The sequence below is a fragment of the Notolepis coatsorum genome (genome assembly GCF_963971535.1).
Source record: "Notolepis coatsorum genome assembly, contig: SCAFFOLD_773, whole genome shotgun sequence".
NCBI lineage: Eukaryota > Metazoa > Chordata > Actinopteri > Aulopiformes > Paralepididae > Notolepis > Notolepis coatsorum.
In genome coordinates, this window is record NW_028173849.1 from 47,501 (window position 1) to 57,500 (window position 10,000).

Genomic DNA, 10,000 nt, shown 5'->3' on the forward strand with positions numbered 1-10,000 from the left:
TCTCTAACCCCCCCCTCCTACTGTCTTACAACCAGCGGGACCCCCCCCCCCCCCTTAGTGTATCCAGCTATAATCATCTAAGTACCATCGCTATCGTTTCCTAAATATTCCAGGTTGTATACTTACTCCCTGCGTAACCAGAGATTGGACATTCAATGTTGATTTGCCTACGAATACTCATTTGCCATAAAAGTGCATATTTCATATTTCAAATCATAAATGTAATTAAGTGATCGTTGTATATACCTTTTGCTATATTAAACCTTCGATTTGGTACATTTGTGTGGATTCGTTTCATCAGGTGGGAAAGTGTTCATCATACTTATATCATGTACTGGATGGCCAGAAGTTAAAGTACAAGAGGTAGTGGTATTAAATATCATATCTAACAATACAGTCAGGGAATTGTACCCCTCAGTTACAATTGGTCCTTCGAGCCGGAGGGTAACTAGTGTAATATTAATATAGTGTTATTAATATCGAAATGGCCTATGATGAACACTCCACGAAACGATCCTCCTAACCTAGAACGCCCGCGGCGCAGACGACAGACACCTCAGTACTTAGAGGCTTACACTGTCAGTCAACTACCTAGCCTTCGACAAACGGTAAACGCGGTAAAAGTAGAAAGTAAAATTATGTCTGACCTTAACGACCAGGTTTCCCCGACCACAGAGGCCCTAGTAGGTCCTAATGTAACTGACCAAGCTCACGGTGGGGACCAGGAGGGAATTGACATGCCTTTACCCCCCGCCACTACCCAAGAAGTAGTCCCCGACCAGCCCCGGGAGGAAGACAACCCTACAGAGAGAGAACTCTGCACGGAAGAAGAGGAGGAGAGCGCCGAGGAAATAGAGCTCCAGGACTCCCCAACGAGTACCCCCAGGAGCGGCTCACACAGGAGCGGCTCACCTCCACAACCGCCTTCCCCCAGCGAAGCGGAGAGGATACTACAACAGGCGTTCCTCGTCAGCCTGACAGCCTCTACCGAACGCGATCGACTCCAAGCGCAGGCGCTTAGCGAGCGCGAACATTTTACTATTGAAAGAGAACGCCTCCAAGCGCAGCAACGGAGCGAAGAAGAGCGCACACGCCTGGAGATGAGACGCCTCCAGACAGAAGAGAATATGGCAAGAGACCGGGCCGACGCCCAGCGCGCCGACGCCCAGCGCGCCGACGCCCAGCGCGCCGACGCCCAGCGCGCCGCTGCCGGCGCCCAAAGAGACGCAGAGCGCGACAGACTACAAGCGCAACTAATAGAGCAGCTGATCAAAAGGACAACACCCTCTCCCTCCGCCAGGGGTTCAAGGAACTCGTCGAGACAACAGTCAAGGGCAGCGTCTCCTCAACGAGCAAGCGACCCTGAACTTGACCAACAGACCGAGTCTATACCCCCCGCAGACCCCCTTCCCAGACCGGTCCAAGCGAGACCCAGCTACAAGGAAGGAGCGGCATACACTGCGGAGAAGCTAAATAAACGATTACAGGATCTGGAAGATCTGATAGAGGAAGAAGAGGGAGAGGAGGAGAACCAAGCCCGACGACAGCACAGTACTCCACCGGACCAGGAGGTCCCATACAGTCCAGGCTATACCCCCGCGGCGCTGCGCTACAGACCCCCGACTCTATTCACGGGTGAACACGACGCACGACCAGCCCCGAGGAATAGCACCTGGACCAGCGGGCCATGGTACCCTGCCAGTACCAGCCCACAGTGAGGCGCAAGAGGGGACTCGCCCAGGAGGTCTCTCCCCCAACGCTCGCCGATGTATCAGCCATCCACGGCGTCATACAATGCCACACCGTCATTCCCAGACTTCACCTATGAGAGTCGAGCACAGTACACGGAGCTCCGGATGTGCTTAGAGACAATGATGGTGGATGTCGCTGATGAACGCCACAAGTATGCAATATTACTGAAGCACCTGAAAGTACCGCGAGCGCACAATATAGCGCTAGCCTATACTACCTCTTCGACCCCATACACAGCGGCCCTTGCAGTGCTGGATCAGAGATATGGACGTATATGGGATTACGTAATCCAAGAGATAAGGCATATTGATCGCCTACCCCCAGCCACAGACAATCGCTCACTAGACGACCTGTCAATCAAAGTGCAGTCCCTGGTAGGGATGCTGGGAGCGCAACGGGAGAAGGGCATGCATGAGCTATACGCCAACTCTAACGTCGAGAGGATCTTGGAGAAGCTGCCACCCGCAAGACAGGAGCGCTTTAGGCGACAGAGAGACTATCGGGATCCCAACGGCCCCGAGCCATCCCTCCTTGATCTAGCCGACTTCCTGGCGAGAGAAGTCAGCAGCCTACGACTAGATACATTCGGGCGGAGCACGCCAAGCTCCAGAGAGGGACCCAGGAGAATAAATGATGGAAGAAGATCGGTGACTGTCATGCACCAATCAGAGTCAGTACCGAGCAGTAAGAGTCACAGCACCCCCTCGAGAAAAGAGAAGTGGAAGATAGCGTGTCCCTACTGTGAGAAAGAACACTGGCTGTCACAATGTGACCTATTCACAAAGATGAATGCAGAAGAAGTGAGTCAATGGATAAAGTCCAACCGGCGCTGTTATCGATGTGCGCGGCCCCACATGGCAGCCGAATGCCGCCTAAAGAAAAGGTGCAGCCGGTGCGATGGAGCCCATCTAGATATACTACACGATAGTAACGGAAGACGGCCTACACCTGCACCACGGAGCGGCACCAAGGCAAGTGTCATGTACATTGACCCCGCCAGCAGCAGCGGAGCCCAAGTGCTCTTAAAGGTAGTCCGTGTGACATTGAGCTACCAAGATAAAGTCATGGACACTTACGCCGTCCTTGATGACGGGTCAGAGAAGACCCTTCTGCTCGCCTCCGCTGCGACCCAGCTGGGACTGCGGGGGAGCAAGAACGAAATGACGATTCGGACAATAAGAAGAGATTTAAAGACGATAAAGGGCGAGAATGTCTCCTTCACTATCGCAGCAAACGGGCAGCCAGAGCGACGGTACAAGATTACAAATGCTTTCACCAGCCAAGAAATAGGACTATCGCAGTACACCTACCCTGTCACCAAGTTGATGGATAAATATGTGCACCTGCGCCAATTACCTATCCCGCTCATAGACGGCGCTACCCCGACCCTGCTGATAGGCTCCGACCATGCAGAACTCATAGTCCCGATTGACCGGGTCCATACAGGCCCCAGAGGCTGTCCTGCAGCAGTCGAGACCCGCCTAGGGTGGACCCTACAAGGCCCCCTCGCTAAATCTCTCAACCGAACAGCAGCCACTAGCTGCTTCCACTCCAGAACGACAGAAGAAGACACCACTCTCCTGCAGCATGTCGAGAGGCTATGGACGTTAGAGACAATGCCCTTTAAGACCGAAAAGAAAGATATTCGCTCTAAAGAAGACATTTACGCCATCAACCTACTCGAGCAGGGGACAAAGAGAGTCACAGTCGGCGGAGTGATGAGATACGCAACTCCACTCCTGAGGCGAGAGGGAATGCCCACCTTTCACGCAAAGAAAGACGCCACGGAGCGCTATCTATTGAACACGGAGCGGCGCCTAGCCAAAGACCCCGCTCAAGAGAGTGTGTACCGAGCTGAGATTGAGAAGCTAATCACAGCGGGACACGTAACAAAGATTGACATTAAAGAGGCCGATCAGACGACCGAATCATGGTACGTGCCGCATCACAAGGTCCATCACAATGGCAAGGATCGCATTGTGTTTAACTGCAGCTACCAGATCGGATCCCAAAATCTGAATAAAGAGCTCTTGCCCGGCCCCACACTCGGCCCCTCCCTACTAGGCGTGTTACTGCGCTTCCGCCAGGACAAGGTGGCTATCAGCGGGGATATCAAAGGGATGTTCTTGCAGGTGAGACTAGTAGAGGAAGACAAGCCTCTGCTGCGGTTCCTATGGAGAGAGAAGATCGGAGATGAGAACCCAGCCATCTACCAGTGGGAAGTACTCCCCTTCGGAACCACATGCAGCCCGTGCTGTGCGACATTTGCACTACAGAAACACGTCACAGAGGACCCAACAGCAGATGAAGAGGTCCAACACAGTGTGAAGAACAGTTTCTACGTGGACAACTGTTTACAAAGCGTTTCGACTCAAGAAGAAGCCGAGGCTCTCCTAATCAAGTTACGCGCCTCCCTGATCAAAGGCGGCTTTGATCTCAGGCAGTGGGCCAGCAGTGACCCGCACGTATTGCGCAGCCTCTCCTCCGCGGACAAGGCTGCCAGCAGCGAGACCTGGATGGCGACAATCCCAGGAGAAGCCCAAGAAATGACACTAGGACTAGTCTGGCGCTTCAAAACAGACTCGCTCCACTATAGACACAAACCCTTGGCTCCAGAGCAGGGAAGGTCGACGGCGATGCCGACCACCAGACGGAGTGTGTACAGAACACTCGCCAGACAATATGACCCGTTGGGATGTATTCTACCTTACACCACCAGGGCAAAGATGATTGTACGAGCACTATGGGACAAGGACCAGGGCTGGGACGACCCAATACCCGCACACCTTGCCTCAACATGGAGAGAGTGGGAGACGGAACTCCGCTCACTCCCAGGCGTCAATATACGCCGCAGCTACTTCCCATCCACAGTGAGGCCAGAGACATGCGAGATCGATCTACACGTCTTCAGCGACGCCTCCGAAGTAGCCTACGGATCGGTGGCCTACTTGCGTGCCCAAGAGATGGGAGGAAAGATACACACTGCTTTCATCCTGGCCCGCTCAAGAATAGCCCCACGAAAGCAACAATCTATCCCGCGTCTAGAGCTCTGCGCAGCCCTCGCAGGAGCGCATCTAGCCACGTTAATCCAACGTGAACTCACCATTCCGGTGCACAGAACAATCTTGTGGTCAGACTCCACGACAGTACTCACATGGATCAAGTCTGATTCATGCAGATACAAAGTCTTCGTGGGAGTCAGAGTCACCGAGATTCAAGAGTTAACAGAAGAAGCAAGCTGGCGGTATGTGGACACCAAACACAACCCAGCTGACGTCATCACCCGGGGAATGTCTCTGGATGACCTAACCCGTCGCAACATCTACAGTGACGGACCAGAATTCCTCAAGCTCCCGGAAGGAGATTGGCCTACGCCCACCCCGCGGGAAGCAAGTAACGAGGAGGCTGAGAACAAGAAACCTATGTTCTGTGGACTGAGCACTGTCGCCTCCACAGACCCCAACATAGATGACTGCATTACCCTAGAGAGTGCGCAGCAACGAACATTCCTGCGGCACCACCCAGAGATTCAGTCCACCACTGACATGTCAGCAGCTGACTACGAAGAAGCAGAACTTCTTCTACTACAACGAGCCCAGAGAGACTCGTTCCCCGATGAGCTAGACTGTCTACAGGGAGGAAACCCCGTCCCATCAGACAGCAGACTGATTCACCTGGCACCAGAGAGTGACGCCCATAATCTCATCAGAGTGGGTGGTCGCCTGCGGAGAGCCCCCGATCTACCAGATGACATTAAGTACCCGATCGTCTTGAACAGCCGACACAAGGTCACAGAGCTGATCATAAAGAAATACGACGAGGATGTACACCACGCAGGAGCAGAGAGAGTCTTCGCGGAGATCAGACGTCGTTATTGGATACTGCAAGGCAGAGAAGCAGTACGGCGCTTCCAGCGAACCTGTCTAGACTGCCGGAAGTGGTGCGCGCAGCCCAGCATACCACGGATGGCTGACTTACCCCCCTGTCGCCTCCGAATCGGCGACAAGCCATTCCACTCCACAGGCATGGACTGCTTTGGCCCGTTGTATATAAAGAGAGGAAGAGGCACCGAGAAGCGGTGGGGTATTGTATTCAAATGCATGACCACCAGAGCGATACATATCGAGCTCCTCCCGACCATGAGCACAGACTCATTCCTTATGGCCTTCCGAAGATTCACATCACGGAAAGGAAAACCGTCTACATTGTTGTCTGATCACGGGACAAACTTTAAAGGCGGAGAAAGAGAGCTGAGAGAGAGCTTCCAAGCTATGGGCCCAGAACTTAAGACCCACCTCGCTCCAGCCCAGATTGACTTCCAGTTTAATCCCCCGAACGCACCCCACTTCGGTGGAACCTGGGAACGAGAAGTACGTTCTATAAAGACAGCCCTGTACGCCGTACTTGGAGCCCAGACTGTGGCGGAGGAGGTCCTAATGACAGTCCTCACGGAGATCGAGGGAGTATTGAACTCAAAGCCCCTCGGTTACGTCTCCAGTGATGTAGCAGATGTCGACCCAGTCACCCCCAACACACTCCTAATGGGGCGGCTGGACCCTGCGCTACCCCAGACAATGTACAGGCCTGAAGAAGCGAACGGCCGAAGAATGTGGAGGTACAGCCAAGTACTAGCTGACAAGTTTTGGAGCAGCTTCCTACTTCACTACCTACCGTCTCTACAGACCCGCCAGAAGTGGGTAAAAGAGAGAGACAATTTGACAGAAGGAACAGTCGTCATGATTATTGACCAGTCACTACCCAGAGCTATGTGGCCGGCTGGCCGCGTAAGCAAAGTGATCACCGGTGCCGATGGCAAGGTCCGAGCAGCTGAAGTACTCGTCCAAGGGCGCACTTACACACGTCCCGTGGCGAGGCTCATAGAACTGCCCCGACTCCCAGATACTATCGATGATGACCATGACCCCATGACTTTGTGAGTTGACTGACCCTTACAGCGGACCTTGAGTGGTAGACAGTGCGGTTAATCTGTCTCTGCTTAGCTAATTAGGTGGGACTAATTAGGGGGCGGCTGTTGTGAAGGATCAGATTAAACCGAATATGTATATTTATTTATATATATATATTTAATTGTATTTGTATATCGTTTGATATCCCCTGTATATTCCTTGTACAATATGCATTGAATATCCCTTTAGTCTACTAAACAGCCCATAATAGTTTCATTCTACCATTGGACGAGAACCTGGCGCCAGGTTGCCATACCCCTAGGTCCAAGTTCAATCGTGCCGCCTAACATGTCGTGGCAAGCCCCGGTTCCGCGCAGGAATATGTCGGGCGAAATACGAATGGTACTATTTGTTCATAGCGCATATATATATGGCGCAAGTAAAGTAGAACTTTCTTTTAGTCCAGTTCTTTACCCTCCAACAGAGTGACAGACGCAAAGCCTCCCCACGACGCACGTGTGGTGTAGTAAGGCCTACTTGGCCCAGAATAGGCATTGAGATATCGTGTAGATTAATAGTTGAATAGTCATAGTTTGGCACTATACCGTCGAGTTGGACGTATTCTATTAAGCTAATAATAGTCTATTTATGTATGGTGCATCGTTCGGTTAGAGTTCTAAAGTTATCAGTACCCCCATCGTTCCTGACGTTATCTGGACGCTTAACCAGGCTGGGCAGACCCCTAGTGGTGCTTGCATCCGAGGAGCTCCGGGCCAAGAGCGACTGGACCTGTATATTGGATTACTCTACCCGGACGACGGCGAGCCTTCCACGGCTTGGATTATGCTTTGGGTGCTTTGATTATTCCATGGATAAAGGCCAACACTGCGGAGTGTTGGAACTAACCCCCGGAGAGGACTCCAGGTGAGACGGCGCTCTACACCAGTGAGGTCGCCTCACGTCTCTCCGTTGTGGACCGGCAGCTACCGTCCACAGAGGGTCCAGCTGTATTCGTCTGCGGACCGAGGTTCTGTGGGCACCGTGTCCAAGACTTTGGATTCTCCCAAGACACCCCTCCTACTGTCTTACAACCAGCGGGACCCCCCCCCCCCCCTTAGTGTATCCAGCTATAATCATCTAAGTATCATCGCTATCGTTTCCTAAATATTCCAGGTTGTATACTTACTCCCTGCGTAACCAGAGATTGGACATTCAATGTTGATTTGCCTACGAATACTCATTTGCCATAAAAGTGCATATTTCATATTTCAAATCATAAATGTAATTAAGTGATCGTTGTATATACCTTTTGCTATATTAAACCTTCGATTTGGTACATTTGTGTGGATTCGTTTCATCAGGTGGGAAAGTGTTCATCATACTTATATCATGTACTGGATGGCCAGAAGTTAAAGTACAAGAGGTAGTGGTATTAAATATCATATCTAACAATACAGTCAGGGAATTGTACCCCTCAGTTACAGGATAGGTATATTATATTTTGATATTGATAAATAACTACTAATTTATATGTGTGTGTGTGTGTGTGTGTGTGTGTGTGTGTGTGTGTGTGTGTGTGTGTGTGTGTGTGTGTGTGTGTGTGTGTGTGTGTGTGTGTGTGTGTGTGTGTGTGTGTGTGTGTGTGTGTGTGTGTGTGTGTGTGTGTGTGTGTGTGTGTGTGTGTGTGTGTGTGTGTGTGTGTGTGTGTGTGTGTGTGTGTGTGTGTGTGTGTGTGTGTGCGTGCGTGCGGGTCATTTTTATGTTTTTACTCTCTAAATGAAAACAAATCTAAAATGTTAGCAGGTGTTGTGAGCAGGTTTTATGATCCTAGGGTCAGGAAAGCCATTGAGCACCCATTTGTGCTTAAAAAATACACGGAGGTCAATCATAAGATTATGTTGTCTTTCTTAATTCCTGAAAAGTTGACCCTTTTGAAGATACATGGTTTTCACCTGACTGCAGCGATTTGCAAAGTTTCTCTTGTGAAAAGTCACAGTGCTTTTCCAGTGCCCTTCATCTTTTAAAGCTCCCCTCCATTCCAAAACCTTTTCTCACAGTTAAGTCCTCTTGGAGACATGACTTTGACTATACAGATTGTTATTTGTGCAGAACTTGTCACCAGTGACAAAGATCAGTATATTGACCAATGGGTTTGAGCACTGGCGTGTTGAGTTAGCAATATTTTTTTTCCCTTTTAGTTCAGGTTCAAGTTTTGTTTTATTTGTCACGTATAAAGTACATGTACATTACACTCTGCAGGTGTTTAAATCACGCCTCAAAACACATTTATTTGCTCTGGCTTTTGTTTTTTAAACCGTCTTTGAGAGACTGGCCTTTTTTATGTGACACATTGTACTGCTTTTATTGTGTGCTTTTATTCAATTGTTTTATGTTTTATCTCATCTTATGTTATGTACAGCACTTTGGTCAACTTTGTTGTTTTAAATGTGCTTTATAAATAAAGTGGATTGGATTGGATTGGACAGTGAAATGCTCTGTTCTGTATGAGCCCCCTGATAATGTGCTTCATACAGTAAAAAAAAAGTTAAAAGAATAAAGTCCAAACACTATACAAAATATACAATATGCAATATACAAACTAAAGTACAAAATTAAGTACAAAATGCAAACAATGAGGTACAAAATGCAAACTCTTCTTTAAAATGCAAAAATGAGGTATGGATGAAGTGTAAATATTTTAGTAATAAATAGATCAAATATGTGGTGTTAAAAGTGTCTAAAGTGAATGTTAAAAGAACACGCCAACATTTTAGGAAATTAGCTTATCGTCTTCTCCAGAGAGAGACAAGAAGAGGGATACCAGTTTCCTCTCTGTGTGTTCAGTAGAAAGCTGCACGTTAGCCTAGCTTAGCACAATGAATGGAAGCGGACATGACCAGTTAGCCTTCGGGAGAGGTGTTAGTTGGACATGTCATGCACACACTCACTTTAAACAAACACTCACTTTTAACCTTTAAAACGTTCCTGTAAACATGTTGTGACCTGTGTATTTACCATGTGGAGAGAATTATAATATTTTTTTGTGACATTTTCGTTTTCTAAGCAGATATATACTCTGAACTATTTTTTGCAGAACCACTGCTGCCTGTTTTTCAAAAAAGAACAGGGCTTTTGAGGTGATGCAATCACTGCGCCCAGGCAGCAGTGGTTCGGCAAAAGATAGTTCCGAGTATATATCTGCTTAGAAAACGAAAATGTCGAATTATAATTTTTTATTTCTCCACGTGGTAAATACACAGGTCACAACATGTTTACAGGAACGTTTTGTAGTTGTATTTGGAGTGTATTTCGTGACTGTTGGGAACTAGGCTACACTGGCC

The 10,000-nt window shown here is 49.3% G+C and overlaps 1 protein-coding gene across 1 annotated transcript in view; it reads left to right on the forward strand.

The window, feature by feature from the left end:
• The window catches only part of LOC311247686 (pyruvate kinase PKM-like), a gene marked incomplete at both ends in the record, with an annotated part of 48,275 nt that overhangs the window by 4,254 nt on the left and 34,021 nt on the right, over positions 1-10,000 (forward strand). The gene's annotated exons all lie outside the window — the stretch shown is intronic.